This window comes from Ranitomeya imitator, chromosome 4, assembly GCF_032444005.1.
Source record: "Ranitomeya imitator isolate aRanImi1 chromosome 4, aRanImi1.pri, whole genome shotgun sequence".
Taxonomy (NCBI): domain Eukaryota; kingdom Metazoa; phylum Chordata; class Amphibia; order Anura; family Dendrobatidae; genus Ranitomeya; species Ranitomeya imitator.
In genome coordinates this window covers 112,132,035-112,147,396 of record NC_091285.1, presented here as the reverse complement: position 1 = coordinate 112,147,396, position 15,362 = coordinate 112,132,035, and positions in this window count along the sequence as shown.

Sequence of the window (15,362 nt, the reverse complement as noted above, 5' to 3'; positions counted from 1 at the left end):
AGAGTGTAGGGTATAGAGTGTAGGGTATAGAGTGTAGGGTAAAGAGTGTAGAGTGTAGGGTACAGAGTGCAGAGTGTAGAGTGTAGGGTGTAGGGATTAGAGTGTAGGGTGTAGAGTGTAGGGTATAGAGTGTAGGGTATAGAGTGTAGGGTATAGAGTGTAGGGTACAGAGTGTAGGGTATAGAGTGTAGGGTGTAGGGTATAGAGTGTAGGGTATAGAGTGCAGGGTATAGAGTGTAGGGTGTAGAGTGTAGGCTATAGAGTGTAGGGTGTAGGGATTAGAGTGTAGGGTATAGAGTGTAGGGTACAGAGTGTAGGGTATAGAGTGTATAGTGTAGGGTATAGAGTGTATGCTATAGAGTGTATGGTATAGAGTGTAGGGTGTAGGGATTAGAGTGTAGGGTATAGAGTGTAGGGTACAGAGTGCAGGGTGTAGAGTGTAGGGTATAGAGTGTAGAGAGTAGGGTATAGAGTGTAGGGTATAGAGTGTAGGGTATAGAGTGTAGGGTGTAGGGATTAGAGTGTAGGGTATAGAGTGTAGGGTATAGAGTGTAGGGTATAGAGTGTAGGGTATAGAGTGTAGGGTATAGAGTGTAGGGTATAGAGTGTAGGGTGTAGGGATTAGAGTGTAGGGTATAGAGTGTAGGGTATAGAGTGTAGGGTATAGAGTGTATGTTATAGAGTGTAGGGTATAGGGTATAAATTGTAGGGTTTAGAGTGTAGGGTATAGAGTGTAGGGTATAGAGTGTAGGGTACAGAGTGTAGGGTATAGAGTGTAGGGTGTAGGGTATAGAGTGTAGGGTGTAGAGTGTAGGCTATAGAGTGTAGGGTATAGAGTGTAGGGATTAGAGTGTAGGGTATAGAGTGTAGGGTATAGAGTGTAGGGTGTAGGGATTAGAGTGTAGGGTGTAGAGTGTAGGGTATAGAGTGTAGGGTATAGAGTGTAGGGTATAGAGTGTAGGGTATAGAGTGTAGGGTATAGAGTGTAGGGTGTAGGGATTAGAGTGTATGGTATAGAGTGTAGGGTATAGAGTGTATGGTATAGAGTGTAGGGTATAGAGTGTAGGGTATAGAGTGTAGAGTGTAGGGATTAGAGTGTATGGATTAGAGTGTAGGGTATAGAGTGTAGGGTATAGAGTGTAGGGTGTAGGGTATAGAGTGTAGGGTATAGAGTGCAGGGTATAGAGTGTAGGGTGTAGAGTGTAGGCTATAGAGTGTAGGGTATAGAGTGTAGGGTATAGAGTGTAGGGTATAGAGTGTAGGGTGTAGGGTATAGAGTGTAGGGTATAGAGTGTAGGGTATTGAGTGTAGGGTATAGAGTGTAGAGTGTAGGGATTAGAGTGTAGGGTATAGAGTGTAGGGTGTAGGGTGTATAGTGTATGGTATAGAGTGTAGGGTATAGAGTGTATGGTATAGAGTGTAGGGTATAGAGTGTAGAGTGTAGGGTATAGAGTGTAGGGTATAGAGTGTAGGGTATAGAGTGTATAGTGTAGGGTATAGAGTGTATGCTATAGAGTGTATGGTATCGAGTGTAGGCTATAGAGTGTAGGGTATAGAGTGTATGTTATAGAGTGTAGGGTGTAGAGTGTAGAGTGTAGGATATAGAGTTTAGAGTGTAGGGTATAGAGTGTAGGGTATAGAGTGTAGGGTATAGAGTGTAGGGTATAGAGTGTAGGGTATGGAGTGTAGAGTGTAGGGTATAGAGTGTAGAGTGTAGGGTGTAGAGTGTAGGGAGTAGAGTGTAGGGTATAGAGTGTAGAGTGTAGGGTATAGAGTGTAGAGAGTAGGGTATAGAGTGTAGGGTATAGAGTGTAGGGTATAGAGTGTAGGGAGTAGAGTGTAGAGTGTAGGGTATAGAGTGTAGGGTGTAGGGTATAGAGTGTAGGGTATAGAGTGTAGGGTGTAGAGTGTAGGGAGTAGAGTGTAGGGTATAGAGTGTAGAGTGTAGGGTATAGAGTGTAGAGTGTAGGGAGTAGAGTGTAGAGTGTAGGGTATAGAGTGTAGGGTGTAGGGTATAGAGTGTAGAGTGTAGGGTATAGAGTGTAGAGTGTGGCGTATAGAGTGTAGGGTGTAGAGTGTAGGGTATAGAGTGTAGGGTGTATGGTATAGAGTGTAGAGTGTAGGGAATAGAGTGTAGGGTGTAAGGTGTAGGGTATAGAGTGTAGGGTGTAGGGTATAGAGTGTAGGGTATAGAGTGTAGGGTATAGAGTGTAGAGTGTAGGGTGTAGGGTATAGAGTGTGGTGTATAGAGTGTAGGGTGTAGAGTGTAGGGTATAGAGTGTAGGGTGTAGGGTATAGAGTGTAGGGTATAGAGTGTAGGGTATAGAGTGTAGGGTATAGAGTGTAGGGTATAGAGTGTAGGGTATAGAGTGTAGGGTATAGAGTGTAGGGTATAGAGTGTAGGGTATAGAGTGTAGGGTATAGAGTGTAGGGTATAGAGTGTATGTTATAGAGTGTAGGGTATAGGGTATAAATTGTAGGGTTTAGAGTGTAGGGTATAGAGTGTAGGGTATAGAGTGTAGGGTGTAGGGATTAGAGTGTAGAGTGTAGAGTGTAGGGTATAGAGTGTAGGGTATAGAGTGTAGGGTACAGAGTGTAGGGTATAGAGTGTAGGGTGTAGGGTATAGAGTGTAGGGTGTAGAGTGTAGGCTATAGAGTGTAGGGTATAGAGTGTAGGGATTAGAGTGTAGGGTGTAGAGTGTAGGGATTAGAGTGTAGGGTATAGAGTGTAGGGTATAGAGTGTAGGGTGTAGGGTATAGAGTGTAGGGTATAGAGTGTACGGTATAGAGTGTCGGGTATAGAGTGTAGGGTATAGAGTGTAGAGTGTAGGGAATAGAGTGTAGAGTGTAAGGTATAGAGTGTAGAGTGTAGGGTATAGACTGTAGAGTGTAGGGAGTAGAGTGTAGGGTATAGAGTGTAGAGTGTAGGGTATAGAGTGCAGGGTATAGAGTGTAGGGTATAGAGTGTAGAGTGTAGGCTATAGAGTGTAGGGTATAGAGTGTAGAGTGTAGGGTATAGAGTGTAGGGTGTAGAGTGTAGGGTATAGAGTGCAGGTTGTAGAGTGTAGGGTATAGAGTGTAGGGTGTATAGTGTAGGGTATAGAGTGTAGGGTATAGAGTGTAGGGTATAGAGTGTAGGGTATAGAGTGTAGAGTGTAGGGATTAGAGTGTAGGGTATAGAGTGTAGGGTATAGAGTGTAGAGTGTAGGGTATAGAGTGTAGGGTATAGAGTGTAGGGTACAGAGTGTAGGGTATAGAGTGTAGGGTGTAGGGTATAGAGTGTAGGGTATAGAGTGCAGGTTGTAGAGTGTAGGGTATAGAGTGTAGGGTATAGAGTGTAGGGTATAGAGAGTAGGGTATAAAGTGTAGAGTGTAGGGTATAGAGTGTAGAGTGTATGGTATAGAGTGTATGGTATAGAGTGTATGTTATAGAGTGTAGGGTATAAAGTGTAGAGTGTATGGTGTAGGGTGTAGAGTATAGGGTGTAGAGTGTAGGGTGTAGGGTGTAGAGTGTAGGGTATAGAGTGTAGGGTATAGAGTGTAGGGTATAGAGTGTAGGGTGTAGGGATTAGAGTGTAGGGTGTATAGTGTATGGTATAGAGTGTAGGGTATAGAGTGTATGGTATAGAGTGTAGGGTATAGAGTGTAGAGTGTAGGGTATAGAGTGTAGGGTATAGAGTGTAGGGTATAGAGTGTAGGGTATAGAGTGTAGGGTATAGAGTGTATAGTGTAGGGTATAGAGTGTATGCTATAGAGTGTATGGTATAGAGTGTAGGGTGTAGAGTGTATGGTATCGAGTGTAGGGTATAGAGTGTAGGGTATAGAGTGTATGTTATAGAGTGTAGGGTATAGAGTGTAGAGTGTAGGGTATAGAGTTTAGAGTGTAGGGTATAGTGTAGATTACAGAGTGTAGGGTATAGAGTGTAGGGTATAGAGTGTAGGGTAAAGAGTGTAGAGTGTAGGGTATAGAGTGTAGGGTACAGAGTGTAGGGTGTAGAGTGTAGGGTATGGGGTGTAGGGTATAGAGTGTAGGGTAAAGAGTGTAGAGTGTAGCGTATAGAGTGTAGGGTATAGAGTGTAGGGTATAGAGTGTAGGGTATAGAGTGTAGGGTATGGGGTGTAGAGTGTAGGGTGTAGAGTGTAGGGTGTAGAGTGTAGGGAGTAGAGTGTAGGGTATAGAGTGTAGAGTGTATGGTATAGAGTGTAGAGTGTAGGGAGTAGAGTGTAGAGTGTAGGGTATAGAGTGTAGGGTATAGAGTGTAGGGTATAGAGTGTAGGGTATAGAGTGTAGGGTATAGAGTGTATAGTGTAGGGTATAGAGTGTATGCTATAGTGTGTATGGTATAGAGTGTAGGGTGTAGAGTGTATGGTATCGAGTGTAGGGTATAGAGTGTAGGGTATAGAGTGTATGTTATAGAGTGTAGGGTATAGAGTGTAGAGTGTAGGGTATAGAGTTTAGAGTGTAGGGTATAGTGTAGATTACAGAGTGTAGGGTATAGAGTGTAGGGTATAGAGTGTAGGGTAAAGAGTGTAGAGTGTAGGGTATAGAGTGTAGGGTACAGAGTGTAGGGTGTAGAGTGTAGGGTATGGGGTGTAGGGTATAGAGTGTAGGGTAAAGAGTGTAGAGTGTAGCGTATAGAGTGTAGGGTATAGAGTGTAGGGTATAGAGTGTAGGGTATAGAGTGTAGGGTATGGGGTGTAGAGTGTAGGGTGTAGAGTGTAGGGTGTAGAGTGTAGGGAGTAGAGTGTAGGGTATAGAGTGTAGAGTGTATGGTATAGAGTGTAGAGTGTAGGGAGTAGAGTGTAGAGTGTAGGGTATAGAGTGTAGAGTGTAGGGTATAGAGTGTAGGGTATAGAGTGTAGAGTGTAGGGTATAGAGTGTAGAGTGTAGGGTATAGAGTGTAGGGTATAGAGTGTAGGGTATAGAGTGTAGGGTATAGAGTGTAGGGAATAGAGTGTAGAGTGTAAGGTATAGAGTGTAGAGTGTAGGGTATAGAGTGTACGGTATAGAGTGTAGGGTATAGAGTGTAGGGTATAGAGTGTAGAGTGTAGGGTATAGAATGTAGGGTATAGAGTGTAGGGTATAGAGTGTAGGGAATAGAGTGTAGAGTGTAAGGTATAGAGTGTAGAGTGTAGGGTATAGACTGTAGAGTGTAGGGAGTAGAGTGTAGGGTATAGAGTGTAGAGTGTAGGGTATAGAGTGCAGGGTATAGAGTGTAGGGTATAGAGTGTAGAGTGTAGGGTATAGAGTGTAGGGTATAGAGTGTAGGGTATAGAGTGTAGGGTGTAGAGTGTAGGGTATAGAGTGCAGGTTGTAGAGTGTAGGGTATAGAGTGTAGGCTATAGAGTGTAGGGTATAGAGTGTAGAGTGTAGGGTATAGAGTGTAGGGTATAGAGTGTAGGGTATAGAGTGTAGGGTATAGAGTGTAGGGTATAGAGTGTAGGGTATAGAGTGCAGGTTGTAGAGTGTAGGGTATAGAGTGTAGGGTATAGAGAGTAGGGTATAAAGTGTAGAGTGTAGGGTATAGAGTGTATTGTGTAGGGTATAGAGTGTAGGGTGTAGAGTGTAGAGTGTATGGTATAGAGTGTATGGTGTAGAGTGTAGGGTATAGAGTGTAGGGTATAGAGTGTATGTTATAGAGTGTAGGGTATAAAGTGTAGAGTGTATGGTATAGAGTGTACGGTGTAGAGTATAGGGTGTAGGGTGTAGGGTGTAGAGTGTAGGGTATAGAGTGTAGGGTATAGAGTGTAGGGTGTAGGGATTAGAGTGTAGGGTGTATAGTGTATGGTATAGAGTGTAGGGTGTATAGTGTATGGTATAGAGTGTATGGTATAGAGTGTAGAGTGTAGGGTATAGAGTGTAGGGTATAGAGTGTAGGGTATAGAGTGTAGGGTATAGAGTGTAGGGTATAGAGTGTAGGGTATAGAGTGTAGGGTATAGAGTGTAGGGTATAGAGTGTAGGATATAGAGTGTAGGGTATAGAGTGTAGGGTATAGAGTGTAGGGTATAGAGTGTAGGGTATAGAGCGTAGGGTATAGAGTGTATAGTGTAGGGTATAGAGTGTATGCTATAGAGTGTATGGTATAGAGTGTAGGGTGTAGAGTGTATGGTATAGAGTGTAGGGTATAGAGTGTAGGGTATTGAGTGTATGTTATAGAGTGTAGGGTATAGAGTGTAGAGTGTAGTGTATAGAGTTTAGAGTGTAGGGTATAGAGTGTAGATTACAGAGTGTAGGGTATAGGGTATAGGGTGTAGGGTATAGAGTGTAGGGTGTAGAGTGTAGGGTGTAGAGTGTAGGTTGTAGAGTGTAGAGTGTAGAGTGTAGGGTATAGAGTGTAGGGTGTAGAGTGTAGGGAGTAGAGTGTAGGGTATAGAGTGTAGAGTGTAGGGAGTAGAGTGTAGAGTGTACGGTATAGAGTGTAGGGTGTAGAGTGTAGGGTATAGAGTGTAGGGTATAGAGTGTGGCGTATAGAGTGTAGGGTGTAGAGTGTAGGGTATAGAGTGTAGGGTATAGAGTGTAGGGAATAGAGTGTAGGGTGTAAGGTGTAGAGTGTAGGGTATATACTGTAACGTATAGAGTGTAGGCTATAGAGTGTAGGGTGTAGAGTGTAGGGTGTAGAGTGTAGGGTATAGAGTGTAGGGTATAGAGTGTAGGGTATAGAGTGTAGGGTATAGAGTGTAGGGTATAGAGTGTAGGGTATAGAGTGTAGGGTATAGAGTGTAGGGTATAGAGTGTAGGGTATAGAGTGTAGGGTATAGAGTGTAGGGTATAGAGTGTACGGTATAGAGTGTAGGGTATAGAATGTAGGGTATAGAGTGTAGGGTATAGAGTGTAGGGAATAGAGTGTAGAGTGTAAGGTATGGAGTGTAGAGTGTAGGGTATAGACTGTAGAGTGTAGGGAGTAGAGTGTAGGGTATAGAGTGTAGAGTGTAGGGTATAGAGTGCAGGGTATAGAGTGTAGGGAATAGAGTGTAGGGTGTAAGGTGTAGAGTGTAGGGTATATACTGTAACGTATAGAGTGTAGGCTATAGAGTGTAGGGTGTAGAGTGTAGGGTGTAGAGTGTAGGGTATAGAGTGTAGGGTATAGAGTGTAGGGTATAGAGTGTAGGGTATAGAGTGTAGGGTATAGAGTGTAGGGTATAGAGTGTAGGGTATAGAGTGTAGGGTATAGAGTGTAGGGTATAGAGTGTAGGGTATAGAGTGTAGGGTATAGAGTGTACGGTATAGAGTGTAGGGTATAGAATGTAGGGTATAGAGTGTAGGGTATAGAGTGTAGGGAATAGAGTGTAGAGTGTAAGGTATGGAGTGTAGAGTGTAGGGTATAGACTGTAGAGTGTAGGGAGTAGAGTGTAGGGTATAGAGTGTAGAGTGTAGGGTATAGAGTGCAGGGTATAGAGTGTAGGGTATAGAGTGTAGAGTGTAGGCTATAGAGTGTAGGGTATAGAGTGTAGAGTGTAGGGTATAGAGTGTAGGGTATAGAGTGTAGGGTGTAGAGTGTAGGGTATAGAGTGCAGGTTGTAGAGTGTAGGGTATAGAGTGTATAGTGTAGGGTATAGAGTGTAGGGTATAGAGTGTATCGTGTAGGGTATAGAGTGTATGCTATAGAGTGTATGGTGTAGAGTGTAGGGTATAGAGTGTAGAGTGTAGGGTATAGAGTTTAGAGTGTAGTGTATAGAGTGTAGGGTATAGAGTGTAGGGTATAGAGTGTAGGGTAAAGAGTGTAGAGTGTAGGGTATAGAGTGTAGGGTGTAGAGTGTAGGGTATAGAGTGTAGGGTATAGAGTGTAGGGTATAGAGTGTATAGTGTAGGGTATAGAGTGTAGGGTATAGAGTGTATCGTGTAGGGTATAGAGTGTAAGGTATAGAGTGTATGTTATAGAGTGTAGGGTATAGAGTGTAGAGTGTAGGGTATAGAGTGTAGGGTATAGAGTGTAGGGTATAGAGTGTAGGGTAAAGAGTGTAGAGTGTAGGGTACAGAGTGTAGGGTGTTGGGTATAGAGTGTAGGGTGTAGGGTGTAGAGTGTAGGGTGTAGAGTGTAGGGTGTAGAGTGTAGGGTATAGAGTGTAGGGTATAGAGTGTAGGGTATAGAGTGTATGTTATAGAGTGTAGGGTATAGGGTATAAATTGTAGGGTTTAGAGTGTAGGGTATAGAGTGTATGCTATAGAGTGTATGGTATAGAGTGTAGGGTGTAGAGTGTAGGGTATAGAGTGTAGGGTATAGAGTGTAGGGTATAGAGTGTAGGGTATAGAGTGCAGGGTATAGAGTGTAGGGTATAGAGTGTAGAGTGTAGGGTATAGAGTGTATGCTATAGAGTGCATGGTGTAGAGTGTATGGTTTAGAGTGTATGGTATAGAGTGTAGAGTGTATGGTATAGAGTGTAGGGTATAGAGTGTATGTTATAGAGTGTAGGGTATAGAGTGTAGGGTATAGAATGTAGGGTATAGAGTGTAGGGTATAGAGTGTAGGGAATAGAGTGTAGAGTGTAAGGTATGGAGTGTAGAGTGTAGGGTATAGACTGTAGAGTGTAGGGAGTAGAGTGTAGGGTATAGAGTGTAGAGTGTAGGGTATAGAGTGCAGGGTATAGAGTGTAGGGTATAGAGTGTAGAGTGTAGAGTATTGAGTGTAGGGTATAGAGTGTAAGGTATAGAGTGTAGGGTGTAGAGTGTAGGGTATAGAGTGTAGGGTATAGAGTGTATGGTATAGAGTGTAGGGTATAGAGTGTAGAGTGTAGGGATTAGAGTGTAGGGTAAAGAGTGTAGAGTGTAGGGTACAGAGTGTAGGGTGTAGGGTATAGAGTGTAGGGTGTAGGGTGTAGAGTGTAGGGTGTAGACTGTAGGGTGTAGAGTGTAGGGTATAGAGTGTAGGGTATAGAGTGTAGGGTATAGAGTGTATGTTATAGAGTGTAGGGTATAGGGTATAAATTGTAGGGTTTAGAGTGTAGGGTATAGAGTGTATGCTATAGAGTGTATGGTATAGAGTGTAGGGTGTAGAGTGTAGGGTATAGAGTGTAGGGTATAGAGTGTAGGGTATAGAGTGTAGGGTATAGAGTGCAGGGTATAGAGTGTAGGGTATAGAGTGTAGAGTGTAGGGTATAGAGTGTATGCTATAGAGTGCATGGTGTAGAGTGTATGGTTTAGAGTGTATGGTATAGAGTGTAGAGTGTATGGTATAGAGTGTAGGGTATAGAGTGTATGTTATAGAGTGTAGGGTATAGAGTGTAGGGTATAGAGTGTAGGGTATAGAATGTAGGGTATAGAGTGTAGGGTATAGAGTGTAGGGAATAGAGTGTAGAGTGTAAGGTATGGAGTGTAGAGTGTAGGGTATAGACTGTAGAGTGTAGGGAGTAGAGTGTAGGGTATAGAGTGTAGAGTGTAGGGTATAGAGTGCAGGGTATAGAGTGTAGGGTATAGAGTGTAGAGTGTAGAGTATTGAGTGTAGGGTATAGAGTGTAAGGTATAGAGTGTAGGTTGTAGAGTGTAGGGTATAGAGTGTAGGGTATAGAGTGTATGGTATAGAGTGTATGGTATAGAGTGTAGGGTATAGAGTGTAGAGTGTAGGGATTAGAGTGTAGGGTATAGAGTGTAGGCTATAGAGTGTAGGGTATAGAGTGTAGGGTGTAGAGTGTAGGGTATAGAGTGTTGGGTGTAGAGTGCAGGGTGTAGAGTGCAGGGTATAGAGTGTAAGATATAGAGTGTAGAGTGTAGGGTATAGAGTGTAGGGTATAAAGTGTAGAGTGTAGGGTATAGAGTGTAGGGTATAGAGTGTAGGGTATAGAGTGTAGGGAATAGAGTGTAGAGTGTAAGGTGTAGAGTGTAGGGTATAGAGTGTAGGGTATATACTGTAGGGTATAGAGTGTAGGCTATAGAGTGTAGGGTATAGAGTGTAGAGTGTAGGGTATAGAGTGTAGGGTTTAGAGTGTTGGGTGTAGAGTGCAGGGTGTAGAGTGCAGGGTATAGACTGTAGGGTATAGAGTGTAGGGTATAAAGTGTAGAGTGTAGGGTGTAGAGTGTAAAGTGTAGGGTATAGAGTGTAGGATATAGAGTGTAGAGTGTAGGGTATAGAGTGTAGGGTATACAGTGTATGGTATAGAGTGTAGGGTGTAGAGTGTAGGGTATAGAGTGTAGGGTATAGAGTGTAGGGTATAGATTGTAGAGTATAGGGTATAGGGTATAGAGTGTATGGTGTAGAGTGTAGGGTATAGAGTGTAGGGTGTAGGGTGTAGAGTGTGGGGTGTAGAGTGGTGTAGAGTGTAGGATGTAGAGTGTATGGTATAGAGTGTAGGGTATAGAGTGTGGCGTATAGAGTGTAGGGTATAGAGTGTAGGGTATAGAATGTAGGGTATAGAGTGTAGGGTATAGAGTGTAGGGAATAGAGTGTAGAGTGTAGGGTATAGACTGTAGGGTGTAGGGAGTAGAGTGTAGGGTATAGAGTTTAGAGTGTAGGGTATAGAGTGCAGGGTATAGAGTGTAGGGTATAGAGTGTAGGGTATAGAGTGTAGAGTGTAGAGTGTAGGCTATAGAGTGTAGGGTATAGAGTGTATGCTGTAGAGTGTATGGTGTAGAGTGTATGGTATAGAGTGTAGGGTATAGAGTGTAGAGTGTACGGTATAGAGTGTAGGGTATAGAGTGTAGGGTATAGAGTGTATGTTATAGGGTATAGAGTGTAGAGTGTAGGGTATAGAGTTTAGAGTGTAGGGTATAGAGTGTAAGGTATAGAGTGTAGGGTGTAGAGTGTAGGGTATAGAGTGTAGGGTATAGAGTGTATGGTATAGAGTGTAGGGTATAGAGTGTAGGGTATAGAGTGTAGGGTGTAGAGTGTAGGGTGTAGAGTGTAGGGATTAGAGTGTAGGGTATAGAGTGTAGAGTGTACGGTATAGAGTGTAGGGTATAGAGTGTAGGGTATAGAGTGTATGTTATAGGGTATAGAGTGTAGAGTGTAGGGTATAGAGTTTAGAGTGTAGGGTATAGAGTGTAGGGTGTAGAGTGTAGGGTATAGAGTGTAGGGTGTAGAGTGTAGGGTATAGAGTGTAGGGTATAGAGTGTATGGTATAGAGTGTTGGGTATAGAGTGTATGGTATAGAGTGTAGGGTATAGAGTATAGGGTATTGAGTGTAGGGTATAGAGTGTAGGGTATAGATTTTAGAGTGTAGGGTATAGAGTGTAAGGTATAGAGTGTAGGGTAAAGAGTGTAGAGTGTAGGGTACAGAGTGCAGGGTGTAGAGTGTAGGGCTCTATACGCTACACTCTATACCCTACACTCTACACTCTACACTGTATACCATACACTCTATGCCCCACACTCTATACCCTAAACTCTACACTCTATACCCTACACTCTACACCCTAAACTCTACACTCTATGCCCTACACTCTACACCCTGCACTCTGTACCCTACACTCTACACTCTTTACCCTACACTCTATACCTTACACTCTATACCCTACACTCTACACCCTAAACTCTATACCATACACTGTATACCCTACACTCTACACTCTATACCCTACAGTCTACACTCTATACCCTACACTCTATACCATACACTCTATACCCTACACTCTACACTCTATACCCTACACTCTATACCCTACACTCTACACTCTATACCCTACACTCTACACTCTATACCCTACACTGTATACCCTACACTCTATACCATACACTCTATACCATACACTCTATACCCTACACTCTATACCCTACACTCTATACCCTACACTCTATACCCTACACTCTATACCCTACACTCTACACTATATACCCTACACACTATACCCTAAACTCTATACCCTACACTCTACACTCTATACCCTACACTCTACACCCTGCACTCTGTACCCTACACTCTATACCCTACACTCTACACTCTGTACCCTACACTCTGTACCCTACACTCTATACCCTACACTCTATACCCTACACTCTATACCCTACACTCTACACCCTACACTCTACACCCTACACTCTATACCATACACTCTATACCCTACACTTTACACTCTATACCCTACACTCTATACCATACACTCTACACCCTACACTCTATACCATACACTCTATACCCTACACTTTACACTCTATACCCTACACTCTATACCATACACTCTACACTTTATACCCTACACTCTATACCATACACACTATACCCTACACTCTATACCCTATACTCTATACCCTACACTCTATACCCTACACTCTAATCCCTACACTCTAATCCCTACACTCTAATCCCTACACTCTATACCCTACACTCTATACTCTACACTCTACACTCTATACCCTACACTCTAATCCCTACACTCTAATCCCTACACTCTACACTCTATACCCTACACTCTATACCCTACACTCTATACCCTACACTCTACACTATATACCCTACACTCTATACCCTACACTCTACACTCTACACTCTATACCCTACACTCTATAAAATACACTCTATACCCTACACTCTACACTCTATACCATACACTCTATACCACACACTCTATACCATACACTCTATACCCTACACTCTATACCCTACACTCCACACCCTACACTCTATACCTTACACTCTATACCCTACACTCTAAAATCTATACCCTACACTCTATACCCTACACTCTATACCCTATACCCTACACTCTATACACTACACTCTATACCATACACGCTATACTCTATACCCTACACTCTATACCATGCACTCTACATCCTACACTCTACACCACTCTACACCCCACACTCTACACCCTACACCCTACACTCTATACCCTACACTGTACACCATACACTCTATGCCCTATACCCTATACCCTACAATCTATACCCTACACTCTATACCCTACACTCTACACTCTATACCCTACACTCTATACCATACACTGTATACCCAACACTCTATACCCTACACTCTACACTCTATATCCTACACTCTATACCCTACACTTTACACTCTACACCCTACACTCTATACCCTACACTCTATACCCTACACTCTATACCCTACACTCTATACCCTACACTCTATACCCTACACTCTATACCCTACACTCTATACCCTACACTCTATACCCTACACTCTATACCCTACACTCTATACCCTACACTCTATACCCTACACTCTATACCCTACACTCTATACCCTACACTCTATACCCTACACTCTATACCCTACACTCTACACTCTACACCCTACACTCTATACCCTACACTCTACACTCTATACCCTACACTCTATACCCTACACTCTATACCCTACACTCTATACCATACACTCTATACCATACACTCTATACCCTACACTCTACACCCTACACTCTATACCCTACACTCTATACCCTACACTCTATACCCTACACTCTAAACTCTATACCCTACACTCTACACTCTATACCCTATAACATACACTCTATACCCTACACTCTATACCCTACACTCTATACCTTACACTCTACACTCTATACCCTACACTCTATACCCTACATTCTATACCCTACACTCTACACTCTATACCCTACACTCTATACCCAACACTCTACACTCTATACCCTACACTCTATACCCTACACTCTAATCCCTACACTCTACACTCTATACCCTACACTCTATACCCTACACTCTATACCCTACACTCTATACCCTACACTCTATACCATACACTCTATACCCTACACTATACACTCTATACCCTACACTCTATACCATACACTATATACCCTACACTCTATACCCTACACTCTATACCCTACACTCTACACTCTATACCCTACACTCTACTCCCTACACTCTACAGTCTATACCCTACACTCTACACTCTATACCTTACACTCTACACTCTATTCCCTACACTCTATACCCTACACTCTATACCCTACATTCTATACCCTACACTCTACACTCTATACCCTACACTCTATACCCTACACTCTATACCCTACACTCTACACTCTATACCCTATAACATACACTCTATACCCTACACTCTATACCCTACACTCTATACCGTACACTCTACACTCTATACCCTACACTCTAATCCCTACACTCTACACCCTACACTCTACACCCTACACTCTATACCCTACACTCTATACCCTACACTCTATACCATACACTCTATACCCTACACTCTATACCCTACACTATACACTCTATACCCTACACTCTACACTGTATACCATACACTCTATGCCCCACACTCTATACCCTAAACTCTACATTCTATACCCTACACTCTACACCCTAAGCTCTATACCATACTCTATACCCTACACTCTATACCCTATACCCTACACTCTATACACTACACTCTATACCATACACGCTATACTCTATACCCTACACTCTATACCATGCACTCTACATCCTACACTCTACACCACTCTACACCCCACACTCTACACCCTACACCCTACACTCTATACCCTACACTGTACACCATACACTCTATGCCCTATACCCTATACCCTACAATCTATACCCTACACTCTATACCCTACACTCTACACTCTATACCCTACACTCTATACCATACACTGTATACCCTACACTCTATACCCTACACTCTACACTCTATATCCTACACTCTATACCCTACACTTTACACTCTACACCCTACACTCTATACCCTACACTCTATACCCTACACTCTATACCCTACACTCTATACCCTGCACTCTATACCCTACACTCTATACCCTACACTCTATACCCTACACTCTATACCCTACACTCTATACCCTACACTCTATACCCTACACTCTATACCCTACACTCTATACCCTACACTCTATACCCTACACTCTATACCCTACACTCTACACTCTATACCCTACACTCTATACCCTACACTCTACACTCTATACCCTACACTCTATACCCTACACTCTATACCCTACACTCTATACCATACACTCTATACCCTACACTCTATACCCTACACTCTACACCCTACACTCTATACCCTACACTCTATACCCTACACTCTATACCCTACACTCTATACCCTACACTCTATACCCTACACTCTAAACTCTATACCCTACACTCTATACCCTATAACATACACTCTATACCCTACACTCTATACCCTACACTCTATACCTTACACTCTACACTCTATACCCTACACTCTATAACATACACTCTATACACTACACTCTATACCCTACACTCTATACCCTACATTCTATACCCTACACTCTACACTCTATACCCTACACTCTATACCCAACACTCTACACTCTATACCCTACACTCTATACCCTACACTCTAATCCCTACACTCTACACTCTATACCCTACACTCTATACCCTACACTCTATACCCTACACTCTATACCATACACTCTATACCCTACACTATACACTCT